Source organism: Hordeum vulgare, chromosome 2H, assembly GCF_904849725.1.
Source record: "Hordeum vulgare subsp. vulgare chromosome 2H, MorexV3_pseudomolecules_assembly, whole genome shotgun sequence".
Lineage (NCBI taxonomy): Eukaryota > Viridiplantae > Streptophyta > Magnoliopsida > Poales > Poaceae > Hordeum > Hordeum vulgare.
Window position 1 is genome coordinate 230,908,861 of NC_058519.1, and position 20,850 is coordinate 230,929,710.

Sequence of the window (20,850 nt, forward strand, 5' to 3'; positions counted from 1 at the left end):
AGAAATATAAAAATACAACATTATTGACTCTTGGGCATATTTCAATAGTCTCCGACTTGCACAAGAGTCAATAATCTAGTTAGCACATTTTACTTTTACACCAATGGAAATCCGATGTGAGTCCATGCTTTGCTTGTGGTATAAACTTCGTCCTATCGAATCTCACAACTTCATATACATGTGTATCATTTGCATTTCAATCAATCTACCATGTTTCCACAAGAATCCATAATTTTGTGGAACTAGACTTGCATATTATGAATTACTCGCGGAACCTTTGATTCCTTAGAACAGAGTTCCATTGGCGCAATCATATGGAAATCACACAACAATCATAAATGAACTGTTGATCTAGTGTCCTCTATTTTTTCTTCTAAAGCGACAGTATACTGATGACACACAAGTATATGGGATCAATCGTAGTCCTTTCAATAAGTAAGAGTGTCAAAAACCGAATGAGGAGGAGAAGGAAATGAGAAACAGTTTTCAGCAAGGAATTCTCTACAAGTGATGTAAGTAATAGTTATAGATAGTTTGGTAGCAATAAAATTCATAACAAGTGACAAGTAACAATAGGAAGAAAGGTGCAGCAAGGTATCCTAATCCTTTTTATCGCAAAGGACATGGCTGAAAGTTCTCTTATATGAAGCAAAGCACAGATGTGTAATAATAATAATTAAGGGTCTCAACATAATAACTTCCACCAAGTAATCCAACAAGCACCAATAATAAGATGTAATGAACAAGACTAGTAACTGACATGTACCAATCTGAGGTTTTGAGACAAAGATTGAATACACGTGATGAACCAGGGTTGGAGATGAGATGGTGCAGATGAAGATGTTGATGAAGATTGGTCGTCCCATGAAGGAGGATGCATTGTTGATGATGATGGCTTCGATTTCCCCCTCCCAGAGGGGAATTTCTTTAACACTATCTCTCTGCTGGAGAGCAAAAGGGCCTCTGCCCAGGTTTCTACCTTGAGAGGGCAGCACTTTGTCCTAAAAGGTGACTTATGATTTTTTCGGAATGGCACTCCTTCCTTATAAAGATGTGGGTCATCCCAAAAGTAATGTCGTAAATAAAAGAAGAATATCTTCTTTTGTTGATAGGCGAAGCTAGATTGAAAATATTTCGCAACAATGTAATTGGCATAATCGTCATACCAAGGAGTACTACGTGAAGTGTTTATAACAAGAAGTTGCTCATCACGAAAATGATCATCAATAGGCAGTGGGTCATCAAGAACATTTTCCATTCTACACAAGTTATCTACTATAGGGTTGTGAGCTCCCTTTCAATCAATGGTATGCAAACAAAACCTTGAAGTAAGAATACCCACCTAAGAAGTCTAGGTTTAGCATATTTATTTTCCCTAGGGTATTTAATAGCAGCTTGATCAGTGGGTATTTAATAGTTACTTTAGAGCCAACAATGTAAGGCCTAAACTTATCACATGCAAACATGACTGCTAAAAATTCCTTTTCAGTAGTAGCACAATTCATTTGGGTGGCGTCTATGGTCTTACTAGGATAATGAATACCATTCTATTTCTTGTCTACTCTTTGCGCTAGAACAACACCAACAACATAATGACTAGCATCACACATAATTTCAAAGGGTAGGTTGCAATCAGGTGGTTGGACAATAGGTACTGAAATTAAAGTTTTCTTAAGTATTTCAAAGGCTTCTAGACAATCATCATCAAAAACAAAAGGAACATCTTTTTGAAGAATTTCAGTTAGTGGCCTAGAAATCTTTGAGAAATCTTTAATAAAATGCCTACAGAAACTACCATGAACAAGGAAACTTATTATACCTTTGATATCTTTTGGGCAAGGAATTTTCTCTATTGCATAAACTTTGGCCTTATCAACCTCAATACCTTGTTCAGAAATCTTATGCACTAGTACTATACCTTCATTCACCATAAAGTGGCACTTATCTCAATTCAAGATTAGTTTGTTCACATCTCTACAAAACTCGATCAAGGTTGCTCAAGGAATCATGAAAGGAAGTCCTGTAAACAGAAAAATCATCCATGAAAACCTCAACAATCTTTAAAAAAAGTCAAATAATATAGCAGTCATACATCTTTGTAAGGAAGCACATGCATTGCATGCACAAAAACGTATATGCCTATAAGCATAAGTTCCAAAGGGGCAAGTAAAGGTAGTTTTCTCTTGGGCCTCTTTTGGCACATGTATTTGGGAGAAACTAGAGTATCCATCAGACAAGAAAAAGTGTGTGTGCTTTGACAATCTTTCCAACATTTGATCAATAAAAGGCAAGGGGTAATGGTCTTTCCTAGTAGGGATATTCAATTTCCCATCTACTATTAGCAATAGGATAGATTATACCTGCTTCCAGAATTTTCTTATTTCAGTTCTTACCACCTCTTTCATCTTAGGGTTGAGACGACATTGATGATCAACAACTCTTTTAGCATCAGGTTCCATATTAATCTTGTGCTGACAAAGAGTGGGACTTATGACTTTAAGATCATCAAGAATATATCCAATAGCAGCCCTCTGGTTCTTTAGAGTTTTGAGTAATCTATTTTCTCATGTTCTGAAAGGTTTGCACTAATAATATAGTTTATATCTTCTTGTCATCAAGATAAGCATATTCCAAAGTATGAGATAAAGCCTTAAGCTCAAATACGGGATCTCCCTTGGATGGAGGAGGATCACCTAAAATTTCAACTAGTAAGTTGTGCTTAAGGATAGGTTGTTTATAAGAGAGTATCTTATCTATGTCATTCCTTTCATTCAAATCCATATCATTCTCATGGTCTAGAAAATATTGTTCTTGTGGATCGGTGGGAGCTACAACAATAGAAGCAAGACCAATTATTTCCTCCTTACTAGGCAAATCTTTTTCATGTATCTGTTTTCTAAACTTAGAGAAGTTAAACTCATGAGAAATATCACAAAAGCTCACTTTGACCTTTAGCACAATAAATTTCAGCATTAACCGTATTCAAGAATGGTTTAATAAATATGATGGAACAAAAGTTATCTTGTTCCCAACCAAGTACTAAGAAATCACTGGAGTACTTGACTTTTCCGCACAAGACCTTTTTTAAACGCGGTCCCTTAGGGCCCGATCCATTAAAAAGGTAGAAGGGAGTTGCCCAGGTAATTAACGCAAACCCGGTGAAAAATCGTTACAACTTGCCCCTAACAAGGCACCATCAACACACCGACCCTCGGGGCCATGCATCCAGCAAGCCAACGGCTCCGTCACCCGATCAACCCGTAGCCGACACCCTACAAAAAAAACGAAGCCGTCGCTCTAGTATCCAAGCCGACCCCAAGGTCATGCACCAAGTGAGCCGCCCCCTTTGCTGCCACAACGACCAAAGATGACACCCTACAACTATCTTCGAAGCCGCCACTCCGACATACAGAAGCAAACCTCACACACCTACCCCAAGGTTGCGCCCCACGCGAGGCACCGGCTTCATCACCCGAGCAATGAGAGCCGACACCCAGCAACCAAATCTGGAGCCACCTCTCCTACCTCCACACCAACTCCGAGGCCGCGCACCACTCTGGCCAACAACAGTGTCACCCACATGACTAGTGCCGCACAAGACTTCGACATCTCTAACAATCCCAAGTGGCAAAATAGTATCATAGTTTGCAAGCTTAATAGTGACATTAATATCTTCAATTTCAGAGGGTTTTATATCTTGCCTAATCTATTGATATAATTTAAAAGGTATGGCACTAATACTAGCACCAATATCACACATGCCATTATAGCAATGATCTCCAATTTTAACTGAGATGACAAGTGTGCCTACCACCGGCTAATTTTATCTAGGCCACCCAGTTTGTTTCTAACAGGTTTCACAATTCAAGTAGCTTCATCACATAGGTAAATAACCTGCCCACTATATTATCAACTAGGAGATCTTTATATATAACTACATTAGGCTCAACATTTATTTGTTTAGAATGTGTAGGTGTTCTAACATAACTCTTATTAACCACCGTTGTAGCCTTAGCATGTTCTCTAATCCTAATTGGTAAAGGAGGTTTCTCAATGTAAGCACTCTGAACAATTGGATCAACATGGTTAACAATTATTTCTTCCTGGTTAACTCTAACAGGTTCCTTAGGTAATTTTTCAATGAGAGTATGATATTTGAGCCATGTTGCCTTGGGACGATCAACATAGGTAGCAAAAGATTCGCAGAGAGAAGCTACTATCTCAGAGTCAAGGCCATATTTGTTTCTAAACTCATGAAAAAGAGAAGTTTCCAGGAAATATTTAACAGAATCAAAGTTAAGCTTTATACCCGACTCTTTACCTTCATCGAGTTCCCAATCTTAAGCATTGCATTTAATCTTTTCTAGAAGATCCCATATGAATTGAATAGTCTCCTTCATATAGGAACCGACAGCACAAGCATCAAGTAATGTTTGATCATCATGAGAAAGCCGAGCATAAAAATTTAGTGTAATCAATTGCTTTAAGAGCTCATGGTTGGGGCAGGAGTGGATCATATATTTAAGCCTCCCCCAATATTGAGCGAGGCTTTATCCGTCACGAGGCCAACAATTATAATTAAAATTCCGATCCTGATGAAATAGATGCATAGGGTAAAACTTCTGATGAAATTCCATCTTCAAGTGATTCCAGTCCCATGATCCAATGTCATCCAATAGCTTGTACCACATTAGTGATTTTCCCTCCAAAGATAAAGGGAAAACTTTCTTCCTAACTTTGTATCCGGGTAGACCTGAAACCTTAAACAATCCATAAATATCATCGACATATATAAAATTGTAATTAGGATGAGTTGAACCATTATAAGGATTAGCCAATAGTTTCTCTACCATACCCGAATAAATCTCAAAATAAATATTTTCACTAGGTTCAACAGGTGGAGGAAGAATTTCCTCAAATTTTGGTTCAGGCTAAGATGCCCCGAACAAGTCACTCAAAGGTTGACCGTTCATATTGATAAGCAACAACAAATTTCAGCATGTACCGAAAGTGTTTCCTTACAAATTTTGACTTACGGAAGGCAATTCACTCCATGATAACGATGCCATAAAAGTGTCTTGATGACCCACAAGTATAGGGGATAAATCGTAGTCCTTTCAGTAAATAAGAGTGGCGAACCCAACGAGGAGAAGAAGGAAATGATAAGCAATTTTCAGCAAGGAATACTATACAAGTGTTGTAAGTAACAGTGATAGATAGCTTTGTAGCAATATAATTCGTAACAGGTGACAAGTACCAATAGTACAAAAGGTGCAGCAAGGTAGACCAGTACTTTTTATAGCAAAAAAAACGCCTGAAAGTTCTCTTATATGAAGAAAGCGCTCCCGAGGACACATCGAAATTTTTGTCTAGTCATGTTCATCATATTAACTTGATTTGCTTTCGCTACTTTGATGATTTCCTATGTGGGTGGATCGGTGCTATAGTGATGTTCTTAATTGAACTAAAAACCTACTTATGATTACCCCCTCTTGCAAGAATCTGCAACTATGAAAGAATAATTAAGAATAAACTAATCGTAGCATGAAACATGTTGATCCAAATCAGCCCCTTATGAAGCAACACACAAACTCGAGTTTAAGCTTCCGTCACTCTCACAACCCATCATCTATTTCTTACTCCAAAATGACTTCCCTTAGGCCCATAACATGGTGAAGTTTCATGTAGTCGACATTCACATGACACCATTAAGAGTAGTAACAACATTCATATCATCAAAATATCACACGAATACCAAGTTCACATGATTACTTATAACAAGACTTCTCACATGTCCTCAGGAACAATAATTACTGGTCACACATCATCAACATTTTCATGATCAGAGGTGTAATAATAATAACTAAAGGTCTGAACATAATATCTTCCACCAAGTAATCCAACAAGCATCAACTACAAGATGTAATCAACACAACTAGTAACCCACACGTACCAATCTGAGGATTTGAGACAAAGATTGAATACACGTGATGAACTAGGGTTGGACATGACATCATGCATCTGAAGATGTTTATGAAGATTGGTCCTCCCACAAAGGAGGAAGCATTGGTGATAACTATGGCTTCGATTTCCCCCTCGTAGAGGGGAATTCTCTCGGTATAATCTCTCTGTCGGAGGGCAAAAGAGCCTCTGCGCATGTTTTCACCTCGAGACGTCGGTGCTTTGTCCCAAAAGATGACTTATGATTTTTATTCTATGATAAATTGACCACATAGGGGAATATGGTTGCTAGAGGGCCAGCTGGGGCCCAACAAACCATCAGGGCGCGACCAGTGGGGCCCTGTTGGCTTGTGCCCAGCTGGTGGCCCCTCTCTTGTATATTTCCGGCCCAGAAATTCTCAAATATTCCAGCAAAATTCCTCGTAAAATTATAGGTCATTTTGAGCAAGTTTCTCTCCAGTATATTTTGGACCATAAATTCTCCAATATTTGAGAAAAATTCTCCAAATTGTTTTAGGTAATTTGGAGCAAGTAGAATTTTTTGCCTTTTTCTCGGTTTCCTGGTCCAGAATTCCAGTTTCCATCTTTTCCCCTCTCACTGATGTAGCTTGCATATTCATAGAGAAAGGGCATAAGAATTGTATGATAATACGGGATAATGGGCAGGACCAACACAAATGTCAATAGTAATTCATGATGCAAAATGAATGTATCCTAAACCGAGTCTATTGTTATAGTATTCGCAACAGTAAGTTTCTTGGACCAATTCCAACTTATGGTGCCACCAGTAAATCATTTAATTAAAATCAAAAATCACTAGAAGCATTGATAAAGCCTTTGTCGATGTACTACTTACATCGACCATGTATTAATTTAATTTGTACACAATCTCTTCATTTTGTGTGTATGCGAGAACCATATCATTAGTACTTAACAACATTTTTACTTTTGTCCAATGATCAACAGTTTGAAAATTATTCTAACTATACTCGCCACGTACTTGGGTAATTGACATATCTAGTCATTTACATACCATGAAATATAATTAAGACAAGTGTTATTGGAAAACACGTATTTCACTCATTAGTATTTTGGGATACTGATTCTTGCTTAAAATTACTTTTAGGTGACTACGACAAGAAACTCTTCTTGGCGTTCTTCATAACGAACTGGTTTAATATATTAACAATCTCAATTTTGGATAAGCCAGATTATACATTACTATCTCCATTGATTATCGTGCCTAATACCAAGGCTATATTGCATGAGTACTTTATTGAAAAACTAGTTTGAGTAAAGTCTTAATTTGTGTCGAAAAATTTATATAATTTCCAATCACCAATGGGTCATGCACACACAATGTTAATAATATTGTCATACTCCCACTCATTCTCTTGAAAATAGAAGTATCTTTGCTCTCCTTAGTGAAATCAAATTATGTGACCTTTTCATGAGAACAAAGACTCCAACTCCATTATGGTTGCTTGAGTCCATTATAGAACCTCTTCAAGTTTGCACACTTACTAGCATCCTCACGATTGACTAAATTAATTTGGACTGTATCATATATACAATCCCGGTTCAGTTACAATCTCGTAGGAATCCTTTTGACATCCATCTATTATATCTCATAATTGAAATATGTAGTAATTGTTAGGTTAATCTGAACTGACTTCAAGTATTGTTGTGACGAGATAATCTCATTATAGTCAATTCCTTGATGTTGTTATAAACTATGCACAACAAGTCAAGCTTTATAAACATTTTTATTTTTATTAATTTGTAGATTCATTATTATTCGTTAGAATCTAAGCCTTTAAAAGGTTTCATCCAGGTATATGGATACTATCTGAGATTCCTTTGACATATAACAATTTTCGGAGTCAGGGCCCATAAACGCTTCTTTATGTATCATAGGTCCATTGCTTGTTTCAATATTATATCGTTTGCGCACCATGAAGGTTTGTGCGAATTTTCCTCAACCTATATAGTTCAGCCGCAAGTTCGCCCAAAGTATCTATGTCTCATGTAGATGCTTTCATATCAGTTGTAGTAGAAAAATCTAGAACGACTTATAATTTTTTTTATATTTGACCTTATTATGAAGATTCTTTAATCTCGTCGAGTTGCACTATCCTCGCAACTCACTGTTTTGCAAAAACACTTTCTTTAAAACTTTCCGCACTCTCTGAACAAACACTTTTTCTAGGTGTAGTGGTAGAGGAATACCCAACCATATGGAATAATCAACGAAGTACCACCTTATCATTTCATATCTCATATGGTTTCATTTCAACAGTTTTGATGGTGCTCCTTTTTATTGTAAAACCCACACTCTCTAAAGCATCACTTTAAAAGTATTTTGGCAATTCATTTAATGTTATCTTTGATCTTACCATGTCAAACGTAGATTGATTGCATGTACTTAAAATGCTCCACTCTTAGTATTCATTTATAACTCATCGAACATTCACTAAACTTGTAACTAAAATATTCTGCACTCAAACTAAAGAAACATAATTTTGTTGTTACAATAATTTCTACTTCATTTTGCAAGCCTTTTTTAAACATTCAAAATGTTCCACATTTGTGTCTCAAATATCTTTGAGTCATCTTTGAAGATAGATAAATCCACTTCTTGCAATAACACTAACTGTAGTACCCATATATATATGTTTTTCTCCAATTTATTTTGTTGCTCGTCCATTATGGCTTGCGAATGGTGTTTTACTTTACTTCACTATTTGGACAAACATTACAATTGTGAGATGACTCATAATCACATGGCTTCAAAACCAATCACTATGAAAAAATTCCATGCGATTATCTCCAATGTGACCAAATGCAGTGCCACACATATGTGGTATTCTTTTAGTCTTGCGACATTTGTCATTAGTGTTATGGATGTACAATTTGATCATCCATATTTATGACATACATCCTATTCATAATAGTAGTATGGCCTTTTGTTCATAACATAAAATAACTAATCTTCTCTCATGAACAACCTCTTTGCAACTACTATGCAATGGCCTAGAGTGTGCAAAACTCTAGAATAAGTTATGACGATAAATATAGAGGTAACATGTCAATGAATTATACCAGATAATTTCACCTAATTGTTTCAGTAATTTAGGCCATAATAGATCTTGCATCAGTTCACAACAGCATGAAGTTTTGTTGGTTCCTTTTTGATCTGTTTTAACCACAATACCAAGAATTTAGCCATCAACAATTTAATGCAATTTTGTTAGTTTCCTTTTGATCATTTTTAACCACAATACCAAGAATTTAGCTATCAACAATTTAATCATAACATCCAAGGATTATACTTTTCTTGACCCAAGCTGGACATTTTTGTCTTGTTTTCTTTTTTCCTTTTACTTCTCAAGTTTTACATCCACTATTTCTCTGATTCATAGAAGAAGCATACAAGTTTGAGAGTGGCGTGACCCCAAGCTTTTCTAGGCATGTCAGTCCGATCACATTCTACAAATTTGTTCTTTCTCTCAAAATTCTCACCATCAACTCGTGATTCATGTTCTTCTAGATCCTATACATTTCATTCTTCTACATATGTGAACACTTCACTAGAGCTTGCACATAAAACACTTCCTTAGATATCACATATTATTTAACCTTTATCTGTTTCACAAAATAATTTTTACTTTGAAGAATATCACGTAACTATCCCAAAGATTTTGAATTTCGTATTTCTCGAAGGCAAGCAGACCGTAATGTAATTCTAGCATTTTGGATCCAAGGAAGGGAGTCTCATCATTCATCGCATTAGTAGGAGACTATCGCAAGCATCAGTAGGAAAAAGTGATTCTAGGCACTCTAGATCTAGGAAGAAGTCATTCTTGGCACTCGAGAGGACGATCCTCTCATTATGTTCTCCAATACTAAAGATTAAATAATATAATGAAAATAGCTAATCAATTTCAACACAAAAGGTGGAACCGTGAGCCATTATTCTACAACTATAGTGCAAACTACACATAGACATTGTTCGTAATTAAATTGCACCAGTGATTAAACTAAATTAATACATGATGGTTCTCCAACTCAAATCAAAATATCTCATAACTGATTTTAAGTGAATCGAGACCCTCATCTTATTCTTAGCCATTGATGTGGGCATCAGTGATGAAAAAAATATTGATAGGTAGGCTATCTTTTGCCATTAATATCTTCATATGACTCTTGTTCATCTTTAGATGCTGCATACTCTGAGGTTAGAATAGTTCTGCCAAAACGTCAAGACAAGTAAGGGATATCTTCTATGATTCTCTAACCATCCATACATCTGACACCTCACAAACCATTTGTACTCATGTGGACATGATTCACTTCAAAACACAACATGTTATAGATGGTAGAAACAATAGGAAGATCACCTTTTTCTTGATATTTTCATTGAGAGACCACCCTAATAATTAACTACCGTGCAATCAAAGGGTGGAAACATCAAGATTCAATTCATAATAGCATGATATGGTATAGCCCTGGGTGCCGGGAATTCTACATGACCTTCTTAATTTTTGAGTTGAATAGTCGTGACTTTAGTTACCGTGGCGGCTGTTTCAAAAACACTGTCATGGTGGCAATTTCATAAAATGTTACCATGGCACAAAATTCCGAAGTTCCATTGTGGGAAAAAATTATAGCTCCTCGTCCCGCGCCTAGTACACGTTCTCAATGTCAGGGTCGTCTACGTATGCTTGCCATCATAACATGTAACCTTTAGGTTATCTCTATAATATTTACATTAACGTGGCAATCGTGTTGCTAGTGTCATCATGCCATCATGTGCATGCCATTTAATATTAGAGCATATAACCATCTCATACATATACTCATTATCATGATGAAGGCCATGCTGCCACATCATATCTATACGGTGCAAAATGAAGTTAGACGGTTACATGGTTACCAGTTTTAACAAATAATACTTGCTACCTACATCCACAGTTTATGCAATAATTTTTGTTGCTAGATTAACTTTAGGGGTGTTTGCAGGAAGAGACTTAATTAAAAATCTCTAGCCCCACACTAAAGTTCCTCACATACAAATAATCCCTAGAAGATCGTTCATCTTCATCATTGCTACGTCTCCAATGTATATATACTTTTTTGATTGTTTCATGCTATTATTTTATGAATCTTATATACTTTAGAGGCCATCTTATATTATTTTTTCGAACCAACCTATTTATCTAGTGCCCATTGCGAGTTCAATTTTTTTTCTATTTTCTTGTTTTGCAAGAAATCAATACCAAACAAAGTCCAAATGGAATGAAAGTTTACAATGATTTTTGGATGATAATAGATCCTCGGAGTATCGACATGAGATCAAATGCTACATGAAGGAGGCACAAGCTCAGGAGGCGTGCCCGTATGGGGGCGCGGCGTGTGATCCTATGGGCCCCTCGTGGCTCTCCTACACAGTCTCTTCGTCCTACAAATTCACATATATTCTAGAAACCCTAAAAGGATACCCAAATTAATTCTTCCATCGTTGCAAGTCTCTATTCCGTCGTGGTCACATATGTAGGCCTCTATTGGTACTCTCTTTGAGGGGGGATCAATCACGGAGGCTATCTTCATCAACCTTGGTGCCTCCATGATGATGCATGAGTAGTCCACCACGGACCTATGGCACCATAGTGATTAGCAAGTTGGCTCTCTCTCTTTCTCTAGGATCTTCAGTAACATGTTCTACTCGGAGATCAATCTGATGTAATCCTCTTTTGTGGTGTGTTTTTGGGGATCCGATGAATTGTGGGTTTATGATCAGATTATTCATTGAATGTAATTGAGTCCTTTTGAATTCTGTTATGACTTTATTATGTGTTATTATTCTAGCTATGCATGCTTTTCGATCTATGAGTCTTCTTTGGCCAAGTAGTAGGTTCAATCTTATGGTGACCTCATGTGGAGACAGTAAGAGTAGGGATGCACGTATTTGTATTATTACTAATAAGGTTAAAACGATGTGGTTTAATCGTATTGCTTGGTTATATGCTCTCTACATTATGTCATCTTGTTTAAGGTGTTACTCTATTTCTCATGAAATTAATACCATAGATTCATGTTGGATAGAAGTTGGTTGGTGGAGTAATTGTAGTACGTGCAGGAAGGAGTTGGTCTTCTTGTTACAATCGGAATGGCTATATACATGATCATATCATGAATGACATCATAACTATGTGCTTTTCTATCAATTGCCCAATAGTACTTTGTTTGGCCATCGTGTATTGTTCTTGAGAGAGATGCCTCAAGTGAAACCTATGGCTCATGAGTCTACTACACATATTTACAAAAACCCTATTTACCTTGGTGTAATTTATCTACTTTTAATTTACTCTGCAATTTATCCATCAACCACTATCAGATTTGATCCTTGCAATTAACGAGTACAAGGGGATTGACAACCCTCTCGCCCACATTAGGTGCAAGTATTAGTTATTATGTGTGTAGTTACTATCGATGTTTGATTTTATGATTCTCCTATTGGTGCGATAAACCTTCCTTATTAACAGAGGAAAATAATTAGTTCAACTTTACTACTTCATCCTTCCTCTTCGGGAAAAAACCCAACGCATCTACAAAGTAGCAGATGGATTGTTGGCGCCATTCTCAGAGAGTATCATCAATAATCATCAGGTTTCCTCACACATGTTATACTTCATTCGTTATACTTTTTTTTCTTTTTTTCTGTTACAAAAAAATCAAAAATATTTTACATTGCTTGTTTGGTTACAGGAAATTGCTATCATGTGTGAATGTGCGAAAGTTTCTACTCAAAGTGCTAGTGAAGAGAATGCTAGTGAATATCATCAGGAAAACCTAAAGTTTTTTATTTTAATAATGATCCTCCTAAGATTAAAGTTCCCCATGATGAAACTCTCATGATTTTAAAAAACTTAAATTTATCATGTGGGAAGTGAGAACATTATTGGAAAGAATGACATTCAAGAGTTCTTTGAATGTATGGGGGTTATACCACTCATTAATGGATCGATTCTGGATGAAAAACAAATTTTTATGTGGATGCCATTGCTATGATTTTAGTTAAATAATAAAGGAAATTCATGCATATTCATCCTTTCTTACAAAATAGTTTCTTAGAGCTCCCTAACATACACGAACCTAAATTAAAAAGATAACTACCATTATTCTTATGAATGAATTTGATTACATGATTCGCGAAGCTAGGGATATTTTTTATTTTTATAAAATAGATTCTGAACGTCCCCAATAGAATAAATCCTTGATGATAAGGACATAATGCGTAAGTTAGAATCTAATGATTATCATGGTTTTAGTGAAATATGAGGAGGAAAGTCCATCACGAGGCCTTAATTAAAATTTATACCACAATACTTGCGACAAATTTGAATGGATTGCCACCAGAATCAATGAAGGATATAGCGATGAATGGTATGAAATACCGCTAGAGAACATATTAATTACGAAATTCATGTCTTGTATGAAGATCTCTATTGTGATGACTCCAGTATTGATGTAATGAACGTTAAAATTATTAACTATAGTCCCTTCAATCACTTGAGTTAACTTAGTAGAAAAGTATATTTTGAGAATAGGGAGTTATTGATATAATTTAATGATCTGATCCAAAAGGATTTAGAGGAGGACAATACATGAATCTATGCATTACGCCAAGCTAGGGGCATAAAACAATAATGCTTGTTACCGTGCAACCCAATAGTTATCTTATTTCTTGCTTTTACTTTATGTTCTTGTGTAATGACATGATTATTTATACTTAAATTATTGTATTATTATCTTTTATTCAGTGTTTTTTCCTAGTTAAACCTTTGAGATAATTTGGATGATAATTGAATTAATTCAATGCATAAATAGAAACCTTCACGCCTAGTATTTGAATATAAAATTTTTACCGGAACATGCTAAATTGCTGAAATTCATATATAGTATTATAGTAAAAATTTACTAGGTTTTACTAATTTTTCGGAATTTTTGGAGTTACAGAAGTATGGTTTTAGTACAAATCATTACAGATTGTTCTGTTTAACATATATGTTATTTTTTACTTGCATAGTGTGCTTATTTTAATGATTGTATGGATTGTATCATGGGTACCAGTCATGGGAGATTTATATTATATTGGTTTATTATAGTACCTAAGTTTATGGATTGCCGATTATACTAACACACCTCACGAGATTTCTGTTGAGTTTTATGTGGTGAACTTTTCAAGTTTTGGGTGAGATTGCGATGGGTGAAGGAATTATGAGAGGAAAAGAGCCTAAGATTGGGGATTCCCAAGGCACCCCAAGGTAATATTCAAGGAAGATCCAAGTGTCTAAGCTTGGGGATGCCCCAGATGGCATCCCCTCTTTCGTTCACAATTCATCGGTATGCTACTTGGAGCTATATTTTTAGTCATCACATGATATGAGTTTTTCTTGGAGCATCGTGTATTATAGTTTGTTTTCCTTTTATATTGGTAGAAGCATTTCTTGGTGTACACACATTTTTAGGGAGATAAGCACTCATCCTAATTTATCAGGATGCTGATTATGCTTCGCTTATATCTTTTTAGTTAAGGAAATTATGCTCACGTGCTTCACTTATATCTTTAGAGTGGTGGAAATTACATTTTTTAGAAATAAGCTGCACTCTCATACTTCACTTAAATCTTTTTTATAGTATCTAAAATAGTAAGTGGTAATTTGCACGGGTTGTATGTTTAGTTGAGAAACGATAGGTATACAAGAGGGATATATTAAAAACATGCATGTAGATCACTAAATATGAAACATATGATCAACTATATTGAGGTTATAATATGGGGGCTTACTAGCTTGTGAATATTGGTACGTAAGAATAATGATATTAAGGTTTGTAATCCACTATTCATTAAAGTGTTGGTCATGGCATGACAAGGAAGTTGGAGTGTTTTGTATCCTTGATGACTACCTTGTGTGTTGTCTCGCCGGGGGGGCGCGGTGGTTAACTCTTCACAACCTCCACCATAGGGGCATGCAATGAGTGATTTGCTTCGAGAGAGCTAACAAAGGAGACAATAAGTGTGTGAGTTCATTGTGCTAATGTGAGTTTGTGGACCATAAGCACTTCCAACCTTTGCGTATTTTGCTAGCCTCTTCAGAACCATGCATTGCCCATTCTTGATGCATCTCCATCGTATCTATAATTTTTGATTGTTCCATGCCAATATGATATAACTTTCTCATATGTTTGGCAACATTTTATATGATTTATTGGACTAATATATTGATCCTGTTTGTTGCATGTTTTTTCTTTCATGGAATATCCATATCAAACGAATTCCAAATGCGACAAAAATTTACGTAGAATTATTTTGGAATATGTGTGATATTTGGGAGGTGGAATCAATGTAAACGGGTGCAAGAAAGATAATTTATGGAAAGAAATCTTGTAAACATTTCACCTTGATTGGAGTTACACATCTTCGAGAATTTGAGAAATAGTGAAGGTCCAGAAACCAGGAGCACGAAACAGAAGAGAAAAAAGAGGGACATCCAATCTCGGAGGGGATCATGCTGCTCCGTGGCCAAGGAGGCCATGGACCAGAGGGGAACTCTCCTCCCATCTAATGGGAGGCCAAGGACCAATAAGAAGGCGGGCGCTCTCGCCCTTCTCTCCCAGTGGTGCCGGAGTGTCGCCATGGCAAGGAGCGTGACAACGATCTACATCAACAATCTTATCACCATTAACACCAACTCTCCCCTCCTCTATTAAGTGGTGTAACACCTCTTTTCCCGCTGTAACTCTCTACTTAAACATGCTTCTCAATACTACATAGTATTTCCCAATGATATGTGGTTATCCTATAATGTTTGAGTAGATCCGTTTTGTCCTACGATAAATTCTGATATGATGTTATTGATATGAGTTGTGTGTTGATATGGTATTGTCCTAAGGTGCCTTCCGTGAGGTGCACATGTGAAGGATACACGCTGGAGGGTTTGCAATATGTTCATGATTCGCTTATAGTGGGTGGTGAGCGCGACAGAAACATACACCCAAGTAAGGGAGTTGTGCGCGTATGGGAGTAAAGAGGACTTGATGTTTAATGCTATGGATGGGTTTACCTTAATTATTTCTAGTAGTTGAGGATGCATGCTATAGGTCCAATAATAAGTGCATATGATCCATGTACGGAAAGTGTGTTAGCGTATGACTCTCCCACATTGCACATGATAAGTATCTATCATGTTATATTCAATTGCCTATGGACAATATTTTTCTTGCGTTACACAAAAAGCTTTCTACTAAACAACCCCTAAATTTTATTCCCACACTCTTTATTTTCTGGCAAAACAACACCTAATTTTTATTTACTTGTTGTTTATTATCTTGCAAACCTATCGATTACACCTACTGAGTACTTCTAGTTTTATTCTTGTTTTAGGTAAAGCAACCGTTAAGTGTGTGTAGAGTTGTATCGATGGTCAATATAACTTTAGATAATATTTGTTCTACCTTTAGCTCCTCGTTGGGTTCGACACTCTTACTTATCGAAAAAGGATACAAACAATCGCCTACACTTGTGGGTTATCAAGACGTTTTTCTGGCTCCGTTGTCGGGGAGAAATAGCGTAGTGGTTCATATTATCATGTGTGCTTGTTTTCTATATCACTAAGTAAGTTTTATTTTCTATTGTTAGTTGTTTTATATGTTTAGTTATAGATATGGAACACGAAACACCAAAAAAATCAGTTGTACTTCCCACTCATGGAGATGGGGAACCTCCTAAAACTCTCGATCATGGTTATGTAGAAAACATTAAATACTACTTTGATAATCATGAGAATTCCCCATTGAACTTGATGATGGGATACATGTTGGATCAACATGAGTATTATAGGGATTATCTCTTGACTCAAAAAGGGAAATACTTATGGGATCAAATTAAAATGGTGCGTTGGTATACCCTAAAATCTAAACCCTAAACCATAAAGCTTCTTTGATTGAAAAGTATGATGATATTCCTTACAAATATGAAAATGTTGCCATACTTAAATATTGCTCCGAGAATTATGAATATAATGCTGGTATTAATGAATTTATTGCAAGAATGACCGTTGCCTTGGAAGAGATTAATATTTCACAGGAATCTATGGAAGAAGAAATTGCTGAAATTGTGAGCTCATTAGATGAAAAAGATGGTGAGGAGAGCGAAGAATGAAAGGAGGAAGATCGGATTAGCTACCCGTGCCCACCTTCTAATCAGAGTAACTCTTCAACTCCCTTGGATTCATTTGAAATATCAATTTTTGATGACCCTGATGCTTGTTAGGATTGTGGCCATGATGGAAATATCGATTATGCTTCTGGAGAGGAACTTGCTATAGTTCTTTATGTTAAGCATGAAATTTGTTCTATTGCACCCACACATGATAGTCCTATTATATTTTTGAATTCCACCACTACATCATATCGGATAAGTTTACACTTCTTAAGGATTATATTGATGGTTTGAGTTGTACCACTACACATGATGATTTTGATGAACATAATATGCATGTGCTTGCCGCTCCTACTTGCATTTATTATGAGAGAGGAACCAAATCTTCTCCTTTCTATGTTTCCAATACGACAATTTTCCAAGAAACTACATATAATATGTATTATCCTTTAGTTTGTGTGAATGAATTGTTCTTTTATGACATGTCAATGCATAGTAAGAGGGTTAGACTTTGTTGTAACATGACATATATCACTTTGTGATCACTACTTAATTACTAATTATTGTTAACTAAAATTGGCTTTGATATATCTTGGGATCCGGGTGGATCAATTACTTGAGCAATGTATGCCTAGATTAATGTCTTTAAAGAAACCACTGCTAGGGAGACAACCTGGAAGTTTTAAAGAGTCATTTATTTATATTATGTGCTTTTATAATGTTTAAAAACAGAAAATATAGAGGGTAACTTAAAACGTTTTCAAAAAGAGAAGCGATTGGAAGGTTATGCATTGGAGAAGTGAGGGTCAACCTTGAACACTTGTGTTCATGCTCATGCAAACAATGTAGCATTTTTCATGATTTTCTCAAAAAAATATTATACCCTTGTACAAATCCATTATATAATAAAAATATTTTTCCAAGATTTGCCTTAAGGATGATTAGATTGCTTGTTGGTATGTGCGGTGCAAAAAGAGAAACTTTGCCTCTAGTGCGTGAATTTACATTTATTTACTGGAATGACGAAAGTTTATGTAATTTTTACACTGTAATTCCATGAAAAAAATCAGTTCTTCCTAATGTTTCAGAATTTTTGAATTTGTATAAGTATGGTTAATACTCACATTAATACATACTATAATATTTTTGATAGATTGTGTTTTTATGCATTGTTTTGCTCATTTTGATGAAACTATCGATTGTATCGATGGTATAAGACATGGAGAAGTTATATTACAATAGCTATAATGAAAACAAATATGAATGGGTTTGCAATAGTAATTAAGTTAGTAATTTGCAATATTATACTAATGTATCTCCCGAGTTTTCTGTTAAGTTTTGTGTGGATGAAGTGTTCAAAGTTCGAGGAGATCTCGTTATGAGGAGATGGAGGAGTGGAAAGAGTTCAAGGTTTGGGATGCCCAACTCACCCCAAGTTAATATCCAAGGAGACTCAAGCATCTAAGCTTGATAATGCCCCGGAAGGCATCCCATCTTTCTTCAACAAGTATCTTATGTTTTCGTTTTTGTTTCATTCATGTGGTATGCGTAAATCTTGGAGCATCTTTTGTGTTTGGTTTTCACTTTTATTTTATGCACCATGATGGTATGAGATAGTCCATATTTGTATTTTAGAATGCTCATTGCACTATACTTATATCTTTTGAGTATTGATTTATAGAATGCTTCATGTGCTTCACTTATATCACTTGAAGTTTTGATTGCTTGTTTCTCTATATACTGAAAAACCCTTATTTTTAGAATGCTCTTTTGCTTCACTTATATTTAATAGAGCATGGTCTTTTGTAGAAAGAGTTAAACTACCATGCTTCCCTTTTACCTATTTAGAGAGTCAAAAGGAATTGGTCATTTACATGGTTAGTCATAAAATCCTACATAAAAGTTGTAGATCACTCAGTATGATATGTTTGATTCCTTGCAATAGTTTTGTGTCATTAAGATAGTAATATATGGGTGAACGAGCTAATGATTGTGGATTAGTAATATTATTTGTGTTAAGGTTTGTGATTCCCGAAGCATGCACATATAGTCTCTGGTTATGCGATGAAGTTGGAGCATAATTTATCCTTGATTGAAATCCTTTGTGCTATTATAATCGGAGTCGCGCATGTGAGTATTTCTTTGCTTCGAGCGAGATAAAAAATTCTTGCAATAAGTATGTGAGTTCTTTTTGACAAATGTGAATTCATGGATATACGCACTCTTACCTTTCCACAATTTGTTAGCTGCTACGGCACCATGAATTGCCCTTTCTCACCTTGAGAGTCAGTGCAAACTTCGCACGTGCATCCAAATTCCGTGATATGATACAATATATCACACGTAAGACTTATTATATCATCCTCAAAACAGCCACCATACGTACCTATCATGGCATTTCCATAGACATTCTGAGATATATTGCCATGCAACTTCCACCGCTTCCGTTTTGATGACTTGAGAATTCATTGTCATATTGCTTTGCATGACCGTAAGATAGCTAGCATGATATTTCCATGGATTTTCCATTTTTTATGTTCGTGCAATGCTAGATCATTGCACACCCTCGTACACTGCCAGAACAATTCATATTGAGTCATACATTGTTGTAGGTATCGAGTTATAGTATTGAGTTGTAAGTAAACAGAAGTGTGATGATCATAATTATTCATTATTAGAGCATTATCAGGGTGAGGAAAGGATGATGGGGACTATGATTCCTCCACAAGTTGGGATGAGACTCCGGATGAAAAATGAAAATGGGGGAGGCCAAATGAGCCCACCACCAAAAAGGGATAATAATGGGAGGCAAAAAAGAAGCCTACCATGAAAAAAAGAAAAAAGAGATAAAAGAGAGAAGGGGATGCTAATTACACACTTGTGCTTCAAAGTAGCACCATGTTGTTCATATAGAGAGTCTCTTGTTTTGTCACTTTCACATACTAGTGGGAATTTTTCATTATAGAGTTTGAAGCACACCCACTTAGTTTTCATATTGAGCATTCATACACTTATAACTCTTAGGGCATCCGTTGCATGGCAATCCCTACTTCTCACATTGATATCTATTCATGGGCATATCCATAACCCATTGATACGCCGAGTTGGTGCGAGACCTTATTCTTCACTTTTACCCCTTTGAAACCTACCACCATATTCTATTCCACCTTTATGCTATATCCATGGTTCATAGTCATGTACTGAGTGAGTAATAAAAAGCTGAAGCATTTTAAAAGGTACGATCCTATTTCTTGATTTGACACCGGGGTGCTCATGATTTATACCTTATGCTAGGAAGACCACGCATGATAGGGTGTATGTTTTTGTAGGGATAACTTCCTGTAGCATTGTTATTTTGAAAGGACATGATTGTTTTCTAGTAAACCTGAGTATCGCTGTGTTTTTGTCAAATGATAGACTATTGCCTGAAGCACTTGTATCTTAATATTCATGCCATGATTAGATATATTTGATCAAGACTATGCTAGGTAGCATCCCACATGAAAAATTACCTTTTTAATCATTTAACTACTCGAGGACGAGCATGAATTAAGATTGGTGATGCTGATATGTCTCCGTCGTATCTATAATTTTTGACTGTTCCATGCCAATATTATACAAGTTAAACATATTTTTGGGAACATTTTATATGATTTATTGGACTA